The following is a 19770-nucleotide window of genomic DNA, read 5'->3' on the forward strand; positions in this document are numbered from 1 at the left end:
GAACACGCTGTGAGATGACCACTTGTCCACCTGATTCCAACCCCGCCCTCAGGGGTTCTTCCTACCATTTACGCCACAGCCCATTCTCAGCTGTGCTGCAGCCTTTTCCCAGAATTGCAAGCAAGAGGACAGTCCTGAGGTCTAGAACTTTGCAAAACAAACCTGCGATGTTTGGTGTCTGAGGTCCCCCAGCCCAGCAGGGCTCCGCCCACAGCTCCTGCCCAGCAGGCCGGGGAAGGCCACGCGGCCAGGGGCACCCCCGGGCCCACTCTGAAGCTGGCAGTTCCCCCCTAGGCTGGCTGGAACCCAGCACCCCCAGCCCAGCTCCCCTGGCATTCAGAGGGGATGGCGGCTTTGGCCTGTTTTCAGGAAGGCAGAGGTCAGCTCAGCCTCCTGCCCTCGTATCTGGACACCAGCCAGCCTGGAATCTCCAGGCATCAGAGATGACCCAGGGATGGCGGAAGCCCTTTGTGCCCGGGCGGCCCCGCTTTATGCTCACTGTGGTTGGGGTTTCTGGGCACAAAGCCAACACTTGGCTCTGTCCAAATATGGCAACAGGCCGAGGACATTGGGATTTGGCAGTGCTCCAGGGCAGAAGCCGCTGAGGATGGTTCTGTCTGTGAAGGCCTGAGCCTTTCAATCCACTGGAATAATGATAACCATGGCATTGACAATAACGATAGCCCCTATTTATTGCCTGGAATGTGACAGGCACTGTTCTAAGCTCATTTTGTACGTTAACTTAGGCATTCTTCACAAAAACAGCTATGATATAGATGCTATAGTTAGGTAAAGAAAATAAGGGTCAGAGAGGTTAAGCACCTTCTAGAAGATTACAAAGCTAGCAGAGGCTGGAGCTTGGATCTGAAGACAGACAATCTGGCTTCAGAGAAACCCTGTCTTGCCCACCCTAAATCTGAATTTCTCTTCCCTTTTGGGATCCAGGTATCCTCCGGCCTGATCAAGAGATCGGTCCAAAGTCCTGGGTCCACACATGGCTTTGGAGGCTGGTCATCATTATCTGCCCTCACTCTGGGACACGCTTTGTCACACACACCGGGGACACAGGAAAGTGAAAGAAAGTGAAGTCGCTCAGTCGTGTCCGACTCTTTGTGACCCTGTGGACTGTAGCCCTCCAGGCTCCTCCGTCCGTGGGATTCTCCAGGCAAGAATACTGGAGTGGGTTGCCATTTCCTTCTCCAGGGGATCTTCCCGACCCAGGGATCGAACCCAGGTCTCCCTCATTGCGGGCAGACGCTTTAACCTCTGAGCCACCAGGGAAGACACGGGACACGGGAAGCAGAGCACAAAGTCACTCATGAGTCCTCCAGGCTGAAGGGCTTCCCTTCACTGCACATGGGATAAATACCTGTCAGTAAAGTGACAGCCCCGTCAAAAGGACGGGCAAGGACTAGGATCCACTTTGCAGCCGAGAAGTCAAGTTGAAGGCTTCGTCCCCATCATCCAGTTAGCAGGTGGCAGAGTCAGGGCTCAAACCCCAGCCTTCGGATCACTAGCCTGTCATCCATTTTTTGGGGGGCGTTGTCTCCTTTTCTGATCAGGGATTGAACCCCAGGTCCCTGGCAGTGAAGCATGGAGACCTAACCCCTGGACTGCCAGGGAATTTCCCCATTGTTTATTTTTTAATTTACGTATTTTTAATTGAGGGATAATTGCTTTACGATATTGTGTTGATTTCTGCTATATATCAACATGAATCGGCCGTAGGCGCTCTGTTGTTTTTAAAAGGAGCAGTTAATCAGGCAACCAGCATTCACGGAGTGTCCACCAATTCCCAGGTTCTAGTGACACACAGGTGAGAAAGGCGGGCTCCACAGCTCCTGGGAGCTGCCCGGTACGTAAAGGACGGGACATGTAAACAAATAGGCACGGTATGATGACCTGCGTGCTATGAGAACGCAGAGGAAGGGGTGACTAGCGCTGTGCTAGGGTGGGGGCAGCATCTGAGGCTTCATGGAAGAAGTGACAACTGGGCTGGATCTCAGAGGCCGGGCGGCTTGCCAGGCAGAGCCGTGGGGACAGGGTGTTGCAGGCAAAGGGAACAGGATGCTCCAAGGCACAGAAGTATCACCAGAGTGAGCCTGAGAAGATCTGGGCAGGGCCCCAGGGCTGAGCCAGAACTCCACGCTGGGTGAGAAGCTCGACGGGGCTTGGGAGTTTGAGTGTTACCCTGGAGGCAGTAGGGAGATAGGGCGGGCTTTGAAGTAGGGAAGGAATAAGACCTATCTCTAGAGGAAAAACATTCCACAATCAGAAGGATGGGTGAGGAGGAGGAGAATTGGGGGAGCTGCTGGAGAAGCCCCAGTGAGAAAAGGACCAGGTCCTTGCCCACACTGCTGTATGTAAAATGGATAACCAACAAGGACGTACTCTATGTTGTTTAATCACTAAGTCCTGTCTGACTCTTTGCAACCCATGGACTTTAGCCTAACCAGGCTCCTCTATCCATGGGATTTCCCAGGCAAAAATACTGGAGTGGGTTGCTATTTCCTTCTCCAGGGGATCTTCCCGACCCAGGGATCAAAGTTGGGTCTCCTGCATTGCAGGCAGACTCTTTACTGTCTGAGCCACCATGGAAGTCCTGCAGGGAACTCTGCTCAATGTTATGTGGCAGCCTGGATGGGAGGGGAGCTTGGGGGAGAATGGATACATGTATATGCATGGCTGAGGCCCTTCCTTGTTCACCTAAATCTATCATAACCCAATACAAAATTAAACGTTTTTAAAAATTAATTTATCAAATTAAAAAGGAAATGGAGAGGGTCCAGATAAAGATAAAAACGTGATGGGTGGTGGGTCAGGCAAAGGATTCTGGGGGCTCAGAGTAGATACGGGCTCTGCTGATGTCCTTGGCTTGGAGCAGGAGGAGCAGTTTGAAGGATGAGGGGAACAGGTCATTGGTGGTAGAAATGTCCAGTTACCAGCCGTGGAGATGCTCCCGGGACAGTTGAAAATATGGGTAGCACCGTCACCCAGAGGAAAATAGGACCTGGGAAAAGAAATCCCCGCATTGTGGGCTGGATGGGAGACCCAGCCACTAGTAACTGTGAAATAGCACCAGGGAGGAAGGGCTGCGAGAGGGGAGGGGAAGGGGGAAACCCAGAGCGGAGGGTGGGGCCCCAAAACCGAGAGAGTAGGAAAAAGGCATCAGCTTGGAAAGTCAGCTCGCTGGCAAACCTGTAACCATTTTAGTGAAGTGAACTAAAGCCCTTCTTTATTTTCCTCCTCTTAGCACCTTCCCAGCCCACTTCAATTGTAGTTGTCATCTGGGGGTTACCTGTCTCCCCGCCACAGTGTCAGGGACCCAGCAGATTCTGCACGTCACTGTTCTCAGCACTTAGAACAGTGCCTCGGTTATAGATGGTGCTCAATAAATGTGCTGAAGGAAGGAAGGAGGCAGGAAAGAAGGAGGGAGAAAGGAGGAGCCAGATTTCAAGGGGCTGTGCTAAGAAGTCAAAAATGTTAACAAACATTGTAAATCAACTACACTTCAACAGAAAAAAACATTGAAAAATAAGTAAATAAAGAAGTGGAGCCAGACTTTTCCTTCTCGTTTGGCCACACAAGAAGAAAGAAGTATTTATCAAGGCTCTGGAGTCCCTTCCCAAAGAGAAAACTCCAGGTCCAGATGGCTTCACTGGTGAATTCTGTCAAACATTAAAGGAAGAATAATACCAACTCTGGACTTACCTGGTGGCCCAGTGGTAAAGAATCTGCCTGCCAATGCAGGAGATGCGGGTTCGATCCCTGGGTCGGGAAGATCTCTTGAAGAAGGAAATGGCAACCCACTCCAGTATTCTTGCCTGAGAAATCCCATGGACAGAGGAGCCTGGAGGGCTACAGTCCATGGGATTGCAAAAAGTCAGACATGACTTAGCAACTAAATGTCAACAACATCAATACCAACTCTACACATACATTCCAAAAAAGTCTAAGAGGAGGGAATAGCTCCCAATTCATCCCATGAGGCCTGCAGAGATCATCCTGATCCTCAAACCAGGCAACACATTCCACAACAGGAAAAATACAGACCAAGACTTCTCATGTTCATATGTGCAAAAGGTTTTAACAAAATGTTATTAGCAAATCAAGTCCTCTTATTAAGAAGTGTAATCTATTTCCCCACCCACTGAACCTGGGTGATTTCTTTTATCAACAGAAGGCAGCAAAAGGGCCATTTCTGAGCCCAGGATTCAAGAGACCTCATGTACCTCCTGTCTTGGCTACCACAGGTGTGAGCCCAGCCTGGCCTGATGGTAGGAGACTGCATGGAGCAGAGACGAGCTTTTCTCCAGCAAGGGGCTCCCAAGGCCAGCCAGCTCCTAGCTGACCCCCCAGCTGGCCACAGAGATGTGAGAGCCCCACAGAGCCGAGCCAATACTGCCCACCTGCAGAATCGTGAACTAAATAAGTGTTTTCTCTTTTAAGACATTATGGCCTCCGAGATATTACAGGCTCAGTTCCAGACCACCTCAATAAAGCAAATATCGCAATAAAGTGAGTCACGTGATTTTTTTGTTTCCCAATGCACATAAAAGTTAGATGGGACTTCCCTGGCGGTCCGCAGGTTAAGAATCTGCCTACCAAGGCAGGGGACAGAGGTTTGATCCCTGGTCAGTGAACTAACATCCCACATGCTTCAGGGCAACTAAGCCCGTCCACCACGACTACTGAGTGTGTACACTCAGGAGCCCGTGTTCCGAAATAAGAGAAGTCATTGCGAGGAGAAGCCCATGTGCACCGCAATTTGAGAGCAGTCCCTGCTTGCAACAGCTAAAGAAAGCCTGTCAAAGCCTGTGGGCAGCAACAAAGACCCAGCGCAGCCAAAATAGATATTAAAAAACAAAGTTTTTTAAGAAGTTATGTTTACACTACACTGTAGTTTATTAGGTGTGCAATAGCATCGTGCCTAAAAGAAAAACAATGTAGATGCCTTAATTTTAAAATATTCTACTGCAAAAGTTGCTGACCATCATCTGAAATGAAGTTGCTCAGTCGTGTGCAACTCCTTGCAATCCCATGGACTGTAGGCTACCAGGCTCCTCCGTCCATGGAATTTTCCAAGCAAGAGTACTAGAGTGGGTTGCCACTTCCTTCTCCAGGGGATCTTCCCGACCCAGGGATCAAACCCAGATCTCTCACATTGCAGGCAGACGGTCTACTGCCTGAACCACCAGGGAAGCACCCATCATCTGAGACTTTAGCAAATCGTGGTCGTAACATCAAAGATCACAGATTACACAACAAATATTGTAACAATGAAAAAGTTTGAAATATTGAAAGAATTATCAAAATGTGACACACACACAAAGTGGGCAAACCCTGTTGGGAAAACGGTGTTGACAAACTTGCTCACCATGGGGTGGCCACAAACCTTTAATTTGTTTTTAAAAAAAATACAAAAACAAAACCACAGAATCTGCAAAGTGCAATCAAGTGAAGGGCAATGAATTGGGACGTGCCTGTGCATTTCAGGACGGTTTGTTACACAGCAAGAGCTAACTGATACAAGAGAAACACTGTCCTTAGATTCAGGGTTCCTCAAAGACAGAAACCATGCTTTACATATCCCCAGTGCCCAGGGTTACTCAGCAAACACTTGGTGAGTGTCTGCTAATTTGCACAGCTTTGGCAGAAGAGCTAATAACCACCATTCTGCCAATGACTGCTGTCTGACCCCATCAATTAAAGGGCTCCCTGTTGGCTGCTGTCATCCAAGGAGCTCCCTATAATTATGCTACCCAACACACCCTCACCCCAGCCCAGAGCAGGCTGGGACCTGCAGGCACTCAATATGTCATCTGGATTAAGTGGCTGAGGTGAGGCAGGTGTCAGACTCAGGGAGCTTGTCATCCTCACATCCATCAGGTTAGGGATGCTCTTCCCTTCACAGAGCATCTCGTGTTAGTGACTTCCAAGTAACCCCCAGGAGATCAGTGGTGCTCACTTTAACAGCTTTTCCATCTTTCCTAAACTGTCATTTAAAACTGGGTGAATTCTGCCAGCAAGTTAGGGACTGGGAATCAATGCCTACAACTTGGCCAGACCCAGGGAGCCCCAGGACCAGGAAGCCAGGCCTCTGCCTCCAGATAAGTTAACACACGAAGGGGACAAAGGGGAGAAGATGAGCAGGAAGTAATATGTGCAAAACACAGAAGAGCATAAACAGAGCCAGACTGGACCAAAGTCTAGCAGCCTAACAACCCGGTGCCTCAGTTTTCTCATCTGTACAATGGGAATGACCATGGTACGCCCACCTCCTAGGACCACCGGGAGATAATAAACCGAAAGTGCTTAGAACAGCATCTGGCACCCAACAAGTGCTACGCACATGCACCAATCACAGCCACCACCATGGTCAAGGAGATCCTAGAACTGCCACCCCCAGACCTTTCCCATCCCCAGAGTCAGCATCGTCCCCTCATGCACTGCCATTCTCGGGGGGCAGTCACCCAGGGGAAATAAACCACCCAGCTGTCTCCAGCAGGGAAGAAGTACAAACAGACAACAGGCAGCTCAAGCCGTGTGGACAGGTAGGGGCTCCTCAGGCACCGTCCTCACTGTGCTTGCGTCAATGTCCCTCCAAACCAGTCATTCCAGCACCAGGTGCAGCATCTCCGGTGTATCCGTGTACCACCTGTGTTAGCAGCAGCCTACTCACTTTTTAAACGTACCTCTTTACAAATGGAAACCTTATATCACAACCAAAATGGAAAGATGGCAATCGATGGGGAAGAAAGAAACATACAATGAACACAGAACGTTACTCAGTTCCAGCTAGAAACTGTTGCTGCTCAAAATTCTGAGCCCAAGGCTCGCTTTCTCTTTCTTTGCTGAAGCAACAGGACATTCCATGTGTTTGGGAAGCTCTATTAAAGACATATAGTACAAAACTGAGGTTTTCTCCTTGGAGGGTTGGGAGGGAATTTAAAAAGGAATGATTTTAAAAGGGCTTCGGGAGACCTGGGTTTGATCCCTGGGTCAAGAAGATCCCTGGAGTGGCAGGGCAACCCACTCCAGTATTCTTGCCTGGAGAATCCCCACGGGCAGAGAAGCCTGGGGGGCTACAGTCCATGAGGTTGAAAAGAGTTGGACATGACTGAGCGACTAAGCACAACACAGCACTGTCTTATTTAATGCTGTGTGTCTAGTCCACCTGAAGCATCTGTGATGGTTGATTTTCTGTGTCAGTTTGGCTGGGCCACAGGGTTTCTGTGAGGGTGTTTTTGGATGAGATGAAATTTAAATCAGTGGGCTTTGAGTAAAGCAGATTGCCCTCCATAATGTGGGTGGGCCTCCTCTGATCAGCTGAAGGTTCAAATAGAACAAAACACTTACACCCACTACCACCACCACCCCCAGCACCCTTTGGAGCTGAACTGCAGCATCAGCTTTCCCCTGGGTGCCCAGCCTCCCAGCCTACCCATTGATGTTGGACTTGCTAGCCTTTATAACTGCATAAGCCAATGCCTTAGAAATAAACCTCTCTCCATATATGTACATATGGAGAGCGGTGTACACACACACATATACAGTTATTGTTGTTGTTGTTGTGCAGTCACTAAGTCATGTCCAACTCTTTGCAACCCCATGTACACCAGGCTTCCCTGCCTTTCACTATCTCCTGAAGTTTGCTCAAATTCATGTCCACTGAGTCAGTGACGCTATCTCACCATCACATCCTCTGCCACACAAATGTATACACATTCTGTTGGCTCTGTTTCTTGGAGAACCCTGACTAAAATAGCAGCTCTCCTTTAGAATACCTATGCAGCCCATACAGACTCACTAACCCGAGAGCTGGCAGGCCATGTCCTTTAATTAGGTCAGGGAACCTGGTCAGGGAACTAGATCCCACAAGCCATGTGGTGGCCACACACACACAAAACCAGGGTGTGACGCAGCCATTAAATGGAATCCTACTCAGCAATGAAAAAGGAACAAAAGGAAGGGATGCGCTCTGTTAAACATCCAAGATCGGGACAGATGCTGAGCCAGCTGGGGAGTGGTCCCCATGAACTTGGAATCACCCTGTAACATATCGCCACCGGCATGCCCCGGGTTGTCCGGGGAACTGTGAGATTGCCTGGCTGGAAAGAAAGGCAGCCCCCCAGACAACTTGCCCGTCCAGCTGGGCCACCTCTGATGATATGCATCTGCAGCTATGACACCATCCAGCCGTGGAATTGGGAAGTGGACCCCACACAATGAGAATCGCAGACTCATGCAGTCTCAGCTAAGGGTGCTGTGCGATCATACAGAATCACCCCTGCCCCAGCCTCTGCCTGGATTATTTTTATAGCAACCAGCCTCCATTTGTATGAGCCCCAGGACTGGAGACCTCACCACTTCCTGACACAGCACCTCAGAACTGAGCCCTAAACATTAGAAGGTTTCTCCAAACTCCAGTCATCGGCTCACCTCCTTCCTGAGTACCACTGTAAGATTTTACTTCATATTTGTCATTAAATAAATCCACTCTCTAAGAGAAATATATGTATTTCAAGAAGAAATCTTCTGGCTCCCTGGGAATGGAAAATCAGCATGACCCGCCACATTGATTGATTGTGAAAATTAATAGCCACCCCCACTAAAAAAATTTCACAAGTTCTGGTTCAGTGTTGTTGTCCTCCAAAGGGCTGTGTGGAGACCTGCTCTGTCAGGTTAAAGAAGGAAAGCTAGAATTGAAGAAGCATCTTCCCCCTGATGGAATCCCTGGTGGCCCAGTGGTTAGGACTCTGCACTTTCACTGCAGCAGACCCGGGTTCAGTCCCTGGTCAGGGAACTAGACTCTGCAAGCATGCGTCATGACCACACACACAAAGCCAGAGTGTGACATGGCCATAAAATGGAACGCTACTCAGCAATGAAAAGGAACAAAAGGAACTCCTACTACATGTACATCATGGATGATTCACAAAACCTTGTGCTGAGTCAAAGAAGCCAGACACAAAGAGTGCACACTGCCTGTGATATTGTGACTAATAAAAAGAAATATAGCTTTTAAAAAAAAGAGAGAAGAAGGAAAATTACAGTCAGAGACGCATCTTCCCCTTGATGGAATCAGAAGAGCCGAAAGACAACTGGAAAGAGAACCACTTTGTTGCTGAGTGACTTCCCTGGTGGCTCAGACGGTGAAGAATCTCTCTGTAATGCAGGAGACCCGGGTTCCATCCCCGGATTGGGAAAATCCCCTGGAGAAGGGAATGGCAACACACTCCAGTATTCAAGCCTGGAGAATTCCTGCCAGACAAAGGAGCCTGGCAGGCTACAGTCCATGGGGTCACAAAGAGTCAGACACAACTGAGAGACCAGCACACTACAAGATGCGGTATCCAGCAAAACCTAAAATCAGTCCAGGGTCCTGCAGAAAACAGCGCTATGGAGGGCTCTGCCTTCCATGGTTTCCAGTTTTCGCACGTGGTCCCCATGTGCCCCTCATTCCTCCCCGCCGTCCCCCCCCTACTCAGCTGGGCCCAGCCCAGCCCAGAACCTTTGATAGGCCCTTGCTTAAACCCAGGATCCCGGCCCCCTGCAACCTTTTCTAGACCTCTAGGAATTCTACCAGTGGAAGTTTCTTAGGAGCCAGGACAGGGCTGGGCACAGAATTAAAATTTGGGGAAGTAGAGAAACTTCATCCAGTGCTGTTGGGAGTGTAAAATGCTGCAGCCACTGTGGGAAGTCTAGCTGGTCCTCAATTAAACACAGAGTTACCATATGTGTGCATGTGCTCACTCGTGCCCGAGTCCTTATGAACCCCATAGACGGCAGCCCACCAGGCTCCTCTGTCCACGGCATTTTCCAGGCAAGAACACTGGAGTGGGTTGCCATTACCTCCTCCAGGGGATCTCCCAGGGGATCGAACCTGCGTCTTTTGCGTCTCCTGCATTAGCAGATGGATTCTTTACCACTTCATCACCTGGTTAGCATAGGACCCAGCAATTCCACTCCTGGGTAAATATCCCAGGAAAATGAAAACAGCAGCACAGACAATTATACTCACTATTTTGTGATAGTGATATGTGCTCAGTTGTGTCTGACTCTTCACGACCCCATAGACTGTAGCCTGCCAAGCTCCTCTGGCCAGGGAATTTTCCAGGCAAGAATACTGGAGTGGGTTGCCATTTCCTCCTCCAGAAGATCTTCCTGACCCAGGGATCAAACCCGAGTCTCTCACATCTCCTGCATCAGCAGGCAGATTCTTTACCACTGAGCCACCAGGGAAGCCCCTTCAATGTGTATTATACTGTAAAGGGAAAGTCAATATCACTTGCCAAGTGACTGACATTTTAGTAATACATGAAAAAAAAAAAGAGAGAGCGTATTACAGTTTGTAACATTGCCTGTATGCTACAGAAATCATCTCCAAATGCCTGTGGGCGTGCAGACCGCACTCTGGGAGGGCCGATGATTAAGCCTCTTTAGGGCCCTGGCCTAGAAGAATGTGACCCCATGTCATGCTGACATAGAGGGATGCTGACTGTACCACTTGGGCCTGACCCAAGTGCGGCAGGCAGGCGGGGGGAGCAGCTGCCCTCAGCCCTACCCCACGCCACCCGTCTCCACTCTGCAGCCTCCTGCCTGCTTCTCATCCAAGGCAGGGGGCCTCGCTTCTGCCACTCCTCCCGGGGGTGGGCTGAAAAGCAGGAAAACCAGCGACTCCTGGGAGGACGCCCTCCCCCAGCTATTTACACAGCAGAGACTTACTGAGCGCCTACTGCACCCTTCCCAGTTGGCTCAGTGGTAAAGAACCCGCCTGCCAATGCAGGAGACACAAGAGACATGGGTTCGATCCCTGAGTGGGGAAGATCCCCTGGGGGAGGAAATGGCAAGCCCCTCCAGTATTCTTGACTGGAGAATCCCACGGACAGAGGACCCTGCCAGGCTACAGCTCAGGGGCTCGCAAAGCATCAAATACAACTGAGCACGCACTGCACACTTAGCTCTGTGCTAGAGGGTCCTGGAGAAACCCCAGGGAACTCAAAAGAGCTGGTCCCTCAAACGAAGACCGTCGGAAGTAATGGAAGTGATCACCGCTTAGAAAGAGGATTCCTTCTCCATTCCACACACACATCTGAAACACAGGAATCAAGATGGCTTTGCCCAGGGCAGAGGTGGGGGTGAGTTCTGTTCTCTGTGACCAGGCTGTTAAAGGCAGAGGACCCTCGTGTGGTCCAGGACCCTCGGGACTGACAAAGTTGACTTGAGAGGAAGAACACAGGCCTCTAAGACCTCCATCAACACATCAGCAGCAAAGATACTTTCTTGGCCCAAAGGACCAGGATTTTTTCAAGAGGACTCAGATGTCTGTTAAAAAGACGGATGTGATGGGACCCAACCAACCATCCAATGGAACAGGGTCTGCAGAGTCCGAGAGTTTGTTGTTGTTTAGTTGTTAAGTCAAGTCCGACTCTTCGTGACCCCTATGGATTGTAGCCCACCAGGCTCCCCTGTCCATGGAATTCTCCAGGCAAGAATACTGGAGTGGGTTGCCATTTCCCACTCCAGAGGATCTTCCCAACCCAGGGATCAAACCCGAGTCTCTTTCATCTCCTGCACTGCAGGTGGATTCTTAACACACCCTAAATGTACCACATTACCCCCTCCCCAAACTACCACTTGTCTGTTAACAGCATCCAGATGGAAAACCATCACGGCCAGGAGAGGTACACAAAGGGACGTTTCCAGGGGCACGTTCCATGGAGGCTGCATGGCACACGTCCTGGTTACCTTGCCATTGAATTGCCACACAGCCCCCACCTAGTCTATCTACCATTGCCCCCCACCTCTAAAAGCTCCCCACTCCAAACCTGCAAAACTCACACTGCTTACCAAATTCAGGGAAGACTATTTCATTATTCCTGAACTTCACGGACACATATTAGGGCTTCCTAGGTGGCTCAGACAGTAAAGAATCCACCTGCAATGCAGGAGACCCAGGTTCCATCCCTGGGTCAGGAAGATTCCCTGGAAAAGGAAATGGCCACCCACTCCAGGACTCTTGCCTGGGAAATCCCATGGACAGAGGAGCCTTGCAGGCTCCAGTCCATGGGGTCGAAAAAGAGTCAGTCATGACTTAGCAACTGCACCACCACCACCACACTTACGTAACTCTTGAATATATTTTCTCAGAAACAAACAAGACTGGAGTCCCACAGTCCATTCCTTCCTCTCCCCATTCCCATGGGTAGCCACACTGATTGATTCTGATATGTCCTTCCAGTCACTTTCCTTGCATACATGTAACACATATGAGGCCACAGGAACACTGTTACTTTTGGTTTGCTTTTATGTAAATAGCCTATTTTCCCATATATACCTTTGTTACTTATCGACCTTTCTACATTGGTACACAGAGATGAACCTCCAAGTTTTTTTTCTCTGAGATCTAAATTTTTAAACAACTTTGATTGACAATATAATTGATGTACAATATGTTAGTTTCAGGCGTGCTACATTGTGATTTGACATTTGCACACATTATGAAATAGCCATCATGATAAATCTAATGGTTAAATACATTATATCCCGGTGGCTTATTTACTTAGTAACTGGAGGTTTGTACCTCTTAATCCCCTCCACCTATTTTACCCCTCCCACCCCCACCTTGCATCTTGTCTTTTTTTAATTTTTATTTTTATGCTTTCTGGCCACTCTGCATGGGATCTTAGTTCCCCATCCAGGGACAGAATCCTGTATTGGGAGTGCAAGTTTTAACCACTGCACTGCCAAGGGAAGATCCTGAATTTTGCTCTTTTTAACTTCTGTAAAGCGTTAGTTGCTCAGTCTTGTCCGACCCTGTGACCCCCATGGACTGTAGCCCACCAAGCTCCTCTATCCATGGCATTCTCCAGGCAAGAATATTGGAGTGGGCTGTCATGCCCTCCTCCATGGGATCTTTCCGACCCAGAGATCGAACCCAGGTCTCCTGCATTGGAGGCAGATTCTTTACCGTGTGAGCCACCAGGGAAGCCCTAACTTCTGTAAAATACTCCCTAATGTGACCAATGGGTATTTAGTTGCTTCTAGGATGCTTCCACTTTTTCCCTTTCTCTCTTTTTTCCTCCCAGTGTTGCAGTGTGAACATCATCACTCCTGCTTCCCCAGCCAGGTTCATCGGGATGTGGAGGGAAGCCCCCTTCATCTCCACCATCCAGCTCGGCCCCCAGGCCTGCCCTCCTCTCCCACGCTGTGCACTGCAGGCTAACGAGACACGTGCATCTGCACCCGCAAGACTTCTGCCTGCACCCTCTGCCTTTTCTCTCCCTCCTTTCTGCAAACCCAGAGCTATCACTGCCCAGGGGAATTCTAGGGACTCTTCCAAGCCCATCTCCAGTCCGAAAGGCTTAAGGAAACTCTTGCACACCACGGCATGGGCTCCCCTGAAACCCCATCTCGCAACTCCGCTCCTGGCACGTACATGTTTGTACCCACCATCTTCTTCGTGGAACTGAAACCTCTTTTGAAGAAAGGGAAATCCCCCTTTGCCTACACGGCTCACTGCCCAGAGTCATGTGATAGCAGCCACCAGGATGAAAGTGGGCAAGCCAGATGCTCCCTCAGCTTTCCTTTGGTTCAGGCAAACCACAAACACCTTTAGCCACTTCCACGAACATCAATATTCCAACTCTTCCGATCCCCGGAACAACCGTCCAAGGCATCGGAGGGCATGATGACCCTCATCAAAGATGCAGAGACTCCTTCGGAAGTTGAGTGGCACATCAAGTCTGAAGCTGAACGCTGGGGCCTCTTTGTAGAAGAGGAGCTTGGGCGGGGAGCTCACAGATAATTCAAGACTGTTGTCAAAGGGATGAACATCTCTGGAGAAGGAAATGGCAACCCACTCCAATATTCTTGCCTGGAAAATTTCATGGATGGAGGAGCCTGACAGGCTCTTTGCCCATGGGGTCACAAAGAGTCAGACAAGGCTGAATGACTAACACTTACACTTTTGCCATCTCCCCGAAGGCAGTCACCAAGATTTTTACCAAACCCAAGGATCATCATTGCTTATTAATGACACCTTTCCATTATTTCAAAAAATGAGTTTACAACATCAACCTCAGTGTTTCACCCTATGCAGTAGTGAAACTATGGGTTTGTGTTCTGTTTGTGTTTTTTTTCCCCCAAATATCAATGGAGAAAAAGACATAATTACTCTTTTTGTTTGTTTCACATTCAGCTATGAACTTCTAAAAATGATCTTGGTTACCACCAGTGATAATACACTTTGGGAAACATTCATTAGAATAAGATGAATGAGACTTTGGGTCACATGTATTCATTGCAAAAATTGTTAACTAACTTCATTTTGGGCTTCCCTGGTGGCTCAGAGGGCAAAGCATCTGCCTGCTCATTTTAAGGAAAAAAAGCTCTCCAGAGAAGTTTGTGATCAAAAGCATCAGAAAGGGAAACCTTCAAAGGGACTTCTCTATTGGACAAACTTACTTGATCTTAGGCTTACAAGCAGTTTGCATTGAGGGACTTAACCAGTCCCTCTCTGCATCCTGCAGGGTGAGAGATGTTTCACACCCAAATTTCTCAGCTCAGTTTTGGCACCAAATATCCAAATATCTAGAGCTTATATCCCTCAGCTCTAGACCTAGGAGTGCTAGGAAGCTTCTAGAAGCTGATGTTGTCTAACCTGTCCAAGGAGGGCAGGAAGTTGGGAGAATCTCTTCACCTTCAGTCCCTTTCTAGATCAACTGAAGCCCAGCTTCCCAAAAAGGTGAGAGTCCTGGGAATTTAACTATTCAGGTCAACAACTCCTTGTTAAGCCCTGGAGATACCATGTGAACAAACCAAGTGTCCTCAGATGGGAAGACGGCTTTTCTCCAGCCCCCAAGTCTTCCTACTTCCTGCCTGAGGATGGATGATATTCCCAGAGCCCAACAGCTCTGGCTGGGAGTGACCTGAGGCCAGTGGGAACTGACCCATTGCTCTTGGCCCACCTGTCACTGATCAGCACGCGAGCGTGGAAACTCAACATCTTGGATGGATGACACGTGCCATAAGGGTCCCTGGGACCTGGGGGACCATAACGGGACCTGGCCTAGGAACCCACTGGCAACTCCCAGTCATCCAGCTCCTTGGCAATGAGTCCCCAGACCCAGTTCTAGCCCAGGTACTGCTGCCAACCTGCTGAGTGACCTTGAGTGAGTCACTCCTCCTCTCTGAGCATCCCTAGCAGTTACATTGGGACTTTTAAGGCCCTTTGTTGTTGTCATTCAGTCACCAAGTCACGTTCCACTCTTTGTGACCCCACAGACTGCAGCACGCCAGGCTTCCCTGTCCTTCACTATCTCCCGAAGTTTGCTCAAACTCATGTCCATTGAGTCAGTGATGCCATCCAACCATCTCCTCCTCTGTCACCCCCTTCTCCTTTTGCCTTCAATCTTTCCCAGCATCAGGGTCTTTTCCAGTAAACTGGCTCTTCACATCAGGTGGCCAAAGTAATGGAGCTTCAACTTTAGCATCAGCCCTTCCAATGAATATTCAGGGTTGATTTCCTTTAGGATTGACTGGTTTGATGTCCTTGCAGTCTAAGGGACTCTCCAGCATGTTCTCCAGCACCACAGCTTGAAAACATCAGTTCTTTGGCACTCAGCCTTCTTTACGGTCCAACTCTCATATCCGTACTAAGGCCCTTATGCCCCTGAAACACTCTGATCCTAGCCCACAGAGGCCCAGGGCACTCTCACGCCTCCCAGCCTCTCCCAGGGCTTAGCCGCCTGGAAGAGCCCCAGTGACTGGAGCTGGGACAGCGAGTGCTGCCGTGGTTGCCCAGTTACAGGCCGGTGCTCTTGCTGGGTGGCAGCTCTGCCTTGGGTATTTTTAGACTCCCCCATCGGCCTGTCCCTAACAAGAGCCAGACGCATCTGACAATCCCCAGCCACAGGCCAGTCCTGCCAAAACTGCGCTTTGGGGTCACTCCTGCAGGAAGCCGGGTGAGAAGGGGCGCCTCCTTTTTCCAGCACCCCACCCCATCCCTGCTCTTCCCTGGATGAGATGACGCCAACATCCAAGGGTCAGGTCCCAGTTCTGTCTAAGGTGCCAGCTGCCCTGGTTCCCCAGCTGCTGCTGCCAATCGCCCAGTAAGAGGTCCCTGGAGCCCACCCCCCTGTCTTGGAGTCCTGCCGTCAGCTTTTAATGGCCTCTCCTGGAAGGACTCTGCTTCCCTCTTTGGAGGGATGGCTGTCACCACCCCATGACTGGAGAACCCACCTCTGCGCCACGTTAGCCCCCGAAGCCAGGGTCAGAGGCCTCATTTGCCCACAAAGCTGGGCAGCAGCCACATGTTGCAACACACACACACACACACACACACCAATCTGCCTTCCCCAGGACAGTCCGCTGGACTTCTGCCTTCCAAACAAATCCCGCCAAGCAGCCAGCAATCCACCACCACCCCATCTGGCCTGGAAAGGCATTCCTGTATTTTTGTCTCGACAGACTTCCCTTCCTGGTCACGTCTGACGGAGTTCACTGTGACAAAGAGCCAGCCTCCACTATGCCCCTGTCAACCAGGAAGGCCCCGGAGGGCAGGGGAGTAAGGGCAGGCCTGGGATGAGACATGGGCCCGTTGAGCCTTCCTGGGAATCACCCATGGCTGGAAAATCGAGAGCCTGTGCACACGCACACACGTGCTTTAAGCTCCCGCCCTGAAGATAATATGCACAAGGCAGACAGAAAATCTAGGTGAAACATTCACTTCCACTCTATAAACAAAGGGCTTCAGACAAGACTTGTGTGTGCAGGGGAGTGGCAGGGAGGACAGGATGGTTGTGCCCTGGATCTACAACTGGCTGCCATGGACCTTTGCCAGCCCCTCTGTGTGCTGTGTGTGTTCAGTCTCGTCCAACTCTGTGACCGCATGGACTCCAGGAGTCCACCAGGCTCCTCTGTCCATGGATTGTCCGAGCAGGTACACTGGAGTGGGTTGCCATTTCCTTCTCCAGGGGATCTTCCCGACCCAGGGAGCAAACCCACATTTCCTATGTCTCCTGCATTAGTAGGTGGATTCTTAAGCACTGTACCACCTGGGAAGCCCCTCATAAACTGTGCCCTAACCTGGGGCCTGGAAGGCAGAAGAGGGCTTGGCCTCTCCCCTCTGGGTGGGGCAGCGCAGTATCAGTGCCCACCGGCCTGGCCCTGCCCTCACCCGCCCTCTGGCCCCCACTCTGTGGCTTCCAACGCAGTCACTTGTTCCCAGATTTCGGGTGAATCTCGATTTCCCCACTGGAAGGACAGAGGCAGCTACAGGCTATGTGGCCCACTCCCTGCCTCCCACTCCCCAATTCCCAGCAAGGGTGGAGGACGCTGATCCAAAAACCCTAGGTGGGAAAACAGGTTCTGCACCTTCCTGCCACCCCCATGCCCTCCCTCTGCCTCGGGCTTGGCATCTGCCAAGGGCCCCGTGGGCATCGGGGCCCTGATTTCCCCAGAATGGTCTTCCCCCTGCCTCTCCAAGTCCCACCAGGGCATCTCCAGGTGTCACTATAAGTAGGGACTGGGGAAAACAGACGGAGATCCAAAGTCTGGCTCTTGGCACCTACTAGCCCAAGGACCTTGAGAAACTGACTTAAGGTCTCTGGCCTGGCTCTTCCCACCTGCAGCCTGGGAGCGTGTAGGAGCTGGTGCAGGGTGGTGGGGTGGGTGGGGGGTGGCTTCTGGAGCATGCCGTGCCCTGCAGAGGCTCTATCAGCTTCACTTCCCTTCCTCGTCCCTTCCAGACTCCTGGGGAAACCTGGCTTCAGTCCCTTCCTCGCCCTTCTTCCACTTCCTTATATTGAGGCCAAATTCTGGGGAGAGGTAGCCGGCAACCGTGACTGGCCTCCCAGATTTCTAGCTGATTCAGACTGAAGCACAGAGGTGGCTGCAGACTCGGTTTAATTGTGGCAGGATATACAGAACATAACATTAATCATTTTCACCACTTTTAAGTGTAGAATTCAGTGCCATTAAATACATTTACCATGTCATAGGACCATCACCACTATCTATACCCCAAATCCCTGCATCCTCCCCACCTCTGTACCCATTAAACAAGGACTCCCCATCCCTCTCCCTGGCCCAGCTAACCTCTACTCTACTTTCCGTCCCTATGAACTCGCCTATTCTAAGTGTCTCCTATCAGTGAAGGCATACAATACTGGGGCCGCTGGCTTCTCAAGACCCTCTCCAAGCCCCTTACCTTACTCCTCACCCTGCCTGTCACTTTTTACCTGTTCTCTGCATTTTAGATACAGCTAAGTTCAAAGATCACCCCCAGGACACTTCACATGCACCGCTTAGGAGCCTGGGAGGGGGCACTGACCATTTTCCCAAACCTGAAACGGGGCTGTCATTCTTGTTCCAAAGTCAGAGGTGGGTTCGGTGGCTTGGAGGGAGGGGCTTTGCAATGTGGGGTCTCCCGCAGGTAGAGGTGCCCCCACCTAACCCTCATTCTTGAGGTTCCCGTGTCAGCCCCCAAACAGGGCCTCCCCGGAATGGATTTGGTGGTGGTGGTGTAGTTGCTAAGTTGTGTCCGACTCTTGCGACCCCATGGACTGTAGCCGCCAGGCTCCTCTGTCCATGGGATTCTCCAGGCAAGAATACTGGAGTGTGTTGCCATTTCCTTCTCCAGGGGATCTTCCCAACCCAGGAATCAAATCCAGGTCTCCTGCATTGCAGGCAGATTCTTTACCGGTGGGTTTAGGACCCTGGGTTTGGGAAGAGTGTATAGGCTTTCTATACACGAACGCTAGCCTCCCGTCGCTCTGGACCTATGGGTGGGGCCCTCAATGCTCCTCCCCAGTCCAACCGCAGGGGAGAGGGGACAGAGGCGTCACCCAAGCCCATCCACCGCCCCAGACCGAAGTCAGCAGCTCCTCGCCGCTGGGGGGCGCCACGGAGCCGCCGCCGCCGCCGGGGGCCAAGAGGGACCCACCGACCCAGCCTGGGTGCAGCAGGTCCCGCGCGCTCCCACGAGGCTGGGGACCCGCGCCAAGGCGCCGGGGACTCTCACACGACGAGAGCGGGGCGGCCCGGGATCCCAGAGCCCTGGGAGTAGAGCTGGCGGGGGCGAGGGGAGTCGCCCTGACTCCTCCCCAAACTTTTCCCGCCCGCCTCGGCGCGAAAGGCGAAGGAAGCAATCCGGGGGTGGGAAGATGGAATCCGGGATCCAGGGCGGGCCGGGCGCAGGCGGGAAGCCGGCCCGCGTGCGATCTGGCGGAGGAACAGTGGATTTTCCTCAGGGAAGGGGCCCCTCCCTGCCCCCCACCCCAATCGCAGGGATCTCCCTGCGTCGGGTACTTGCAGGGGCTCGCGCCCCGTGCTGCCCCGGATCTCGCTGCCCGGAGCGCCCCCCGCCCCGACCAGCGCGCGGCTCCCGGGCGCGCCCCCGACTCACCGGACGCGGGCGGCTGGACCGACCGACGGGCTGGGGCGCGAGGCGAGGCCGCCGGGCTGTTTTGAAGCTCTGGGCTGGGACTGCGCGCTCTCCCTCCTCCCTCTCGCTGGCGCCGAGCCTCCTCCCCACGTCCCCCTCCTTCCCCGACCCCGCCTCCCGGGGCGTGATGTCAGGAGCCCGGGAGAGCCGAGGGGGAGGGACCGCGGGAGGCTGGTGGGGGACCCGGGAGGGGAAGGCCGGAGCCGGGGAGCGACCCCAGCCCCAGCCCGCCTCCCTGCGCTCCTTTGGGCCAGTTTGGGGCAGAGCTGGTAGCCGGGTGGGGGTGGGGGGGAAGGAAGGAGGGAGTGGGTGCTCGAAGG

At 51.7% G+C, this 19770-nt stretch overlaps 1 protein-coding gene across 2 annotated transcripts in view; it reads right to left on the bottom strand.

Annotated features, from left to right (window-relative positions):
• The window catches only part of EMP2 (epithelial membrane protein 2), a 45608-nt gene extending 26106 nt beyond the window's left edge, over positions 1–19502 (bottom strand). Inside the window, exon 1 of one of the 2 annotated variants that reach the window (XM_061401116.1) lies at positions 19412–19502. The gene's annotated coding sequence lies outside the window, so the exon portion shown is untranslated. The remainder of the gene's footprint in view (positions 1–19411) is intronic. The other variant, XM_061401115.1, reaches the window with a different exon arrangement.
• Between the last annotated feature and the right edge of the window lie 268 nt (positions 19503–19770).

The sequence above is a fragment of the Bos javanicus genome, chromosome 25 (genome assembly GCF_032452875.1).
Source record: "Bos javanicus breed banteng chromosome 25, ARS-OSU_banteng_1.0, whole genome shotgun sequence".
Taxonomy (NCBI): Eukaryota; Metazoa; Chordata; class Mammalia; order Artiodactyla; family Bovidae; genus Bos; species Bos javanicus.